Below are 2768 nucleotides of genomic sequence, written 5' to 3'. Positions count from 1 at the left end.
ACTATCTGTAAGTTCTGTGACTCTAGAGAACCCTGACTAATACACTCCCTCACCTGTGATTGATTGCTTTCTTCTCTTTCCCAAGTGGTACTGAGGCATCCTCACTTGGGCACTTCAGCTCATTGAGTTTTGAATTGTGTGGACTGTATTGTGTATTCTGTATGGGTGTTTTCTCTCTCTCTCTCTCTCTCTCTCTCTCTCTCTCTCTCTCTCTCTCTCTCTCTTCTTTCCTTTTTTGGCTAATATCCACTTATTAGCCAGTAGAACTCATTTTTAAAAAATTTAATTTTATATGTAATTCATTTTTTACACTCTATATTCCATTCCCTGCTCCTTCCTATCCACCATCTGACTTCTCCACATCTCTCACCTCCTCCCCACCCCACCCCATTTTCACATGGATGTCCCCAACCCCAACCCCACCTGACCTCTAAACTCCCTGGGGCCTCCAGTCTCATGCATGTCCTTTTGGGTCTGAGTTACCTCACTCAGGATGATATTTTCTAGTTTCATCCATTTGCCTGCAAAACTCAGGATGTCCTCATTCTTAATAGCTGAGTCGTATTCCATTGTGTAAATGAACCACATTTTCTGGATCCATTCTTCTGTCATGAGATATCTAGAGAACTTCTTCAGATGATAAACAACTTCAGCAAAGTGGCCAGATATAAAATTAAATAAATCAGTAGACTTCCTTTATACAAAGGATAAACAGGCTGAGAAAGAAATTAGGGTATAATTCCCTTCACAATAACCACAAATAGCATAAAATATCTTAGGGTAACTCTAACCAAACAAGTGAAAGACCTGTATGACAATAATTTCAAGTCTCTCAAGAAAGAAATCGAAGAAGATCTCAGAAAATGAGAGATCTCCCATACTCATGAATTGGCAGAATTAGCATAGTAAAAGTGGCCATCCTAACAAAGGCAATCTATAGATTCAAGGCAAACCCCATCAAAATTCCAACCCTATTCTTCACAGAGTTAGAAAGGGCAATTCGCAAATTCATCTGAAAAGGCAAAAATCTCAGAATAGTGAAAAAAATTCTTAACAATAAAAGAACACCTGGGGGAATCACCATCCCTGACCTCAAGTTTTATTACAGAGCAATAGTGATAAAAAATACTGCGTGGTATTGGCACAGAGACAGACATGATCAATGGAATAGAATTGAAGACCCAGAAGTAAAACCACACACCGTTACTTGATCTTTGACAAAGACTCCAAAAATATACAATGGAAAAAAAGAAAGCACCTTCAATAAATGGTGCTGGTCTAACTGGCTGGCTGTATGTAGAAGAATGAAAACAGACCCATATTTGTCACCTTGTACAAAGCTCAAGTCCAAGTGGATCAAGGACCTCAACATAAAACCAGATACACTGAATCTAATAGAAGAGAAAGTGGGAAAGAGCCTTGAACTCATTGGCACAGGGGGAAATTTCCTAAACAGAACACCAATGGCTCATGCTCTAAGATCAAGAATTGATAAATGGGACCTAATGAAACTGGAAAGCTTCTGTAAGGCAAAGGACATAGTCAATAAGACAAATCGGTAACCTACTGATTGGGAAAAAATTCACTAACCCCACATCTGATAGAGGGCTAATATCCAAAATATATAAAGAACTCAAGAAGTTAGTCACCAAAAACCAAACCACCCGATAAAAAAATTGGGTATAAAACTAAGCAGAGAATTCACAACTGAGGAATCTTGAATGGCTGAGAAATACCTAAAGAAATGTTCAAAGTCCTTAGTGATCAGAGAAATGAAAATCAAAGCAATCCTGAGATTCTACCTTACACCAACCAGAATGGCTAAGATCAAAACCTCAGGTGACAGCACATTTGGAGAGGATGTGGAGAAAGAGGAACATTCCTACATTGCTGGTAGGATTGCAAACTGGTACAACCACTCTGGAAATCAATCTGGAGGTTCCTCAGAAAATTGGAAATAGATCTACCTAAAGACCCAGGTATACCACTCTTGGGAATATACCCAAAAGATACCCACCATGCCACCATGCCTGTTCCACTATGTTCATAGCAGTCTTATTTGTGATAGCCAGAAGCTGGAAAAAACCTAGATATCCCATGACAGAAAAATGGATAGAGAAAATGTGGTTCATTTACGCAATGGAATAATACTCAGCTATTAAAAACGGGGACAGAGAAGCGACACAGCTTCTGGGACAGACCCCATTTCTGGCTCCAGACATCTGGATACCTTCCCCGACAGAGGAGAGGTGTCCACCCGGGAGGGCTCTCACTGCCTGAGCTGGTAATGGAGCCATCTTTGCTCCGGGTCGCCCAGACTCCAGTCTGCACTGGTGAGAGTGTGGACTGCAGAAGTTACACAGCCTCTGGGACAGACAGAAGCAACATAGCTTCTGGGACAGACCCCGTTTCTGGCTCTAGACATCTGGGCACCTTCCCAGCTAGAGGCCACCCAGGAAGGCTCTGTCTGCCAGAGCAGGTGAGAGAGCCATATTGTGTCCAGGGTTCTTAGAGACTAGTCTGTGCAGGTTAGTGTGCAAACTGCAGAGGGGACACATCTTCTGGGACAGTCCCCGTTTCAGGCCTACATCTTCAAGCCAGGAGGCAGGTCTGAACGCCAGACCTCTGTGCACCTTCCCTGCAAGAGGAGAGCTTGCCTGTGGAGAGTACTCTGACCACTGAGACTCAGGAGAGAGCTGGACTCCCAGGACTGCTGACAGAGGCTAACAGAATCACAGAAGGAACAAGCTCCAACCAGAAACAACTAT

The sequence above is a fragment of the Mus pahari genome, chromosome 10 (assembly GCF_900095145.1).
Source record: "Mus pahari chromosome 10, PAHARI_EIJ_v1.1, whole genome shotgun sequence".
Lineage (NCBI taxonomy): Eukaryota > Metazoa > Chordata > Mammalia > Rodentia > Muridae > Mus > Mus pahari.
This window is presented reverse-complemented; position numbering follows the sequence as displayed.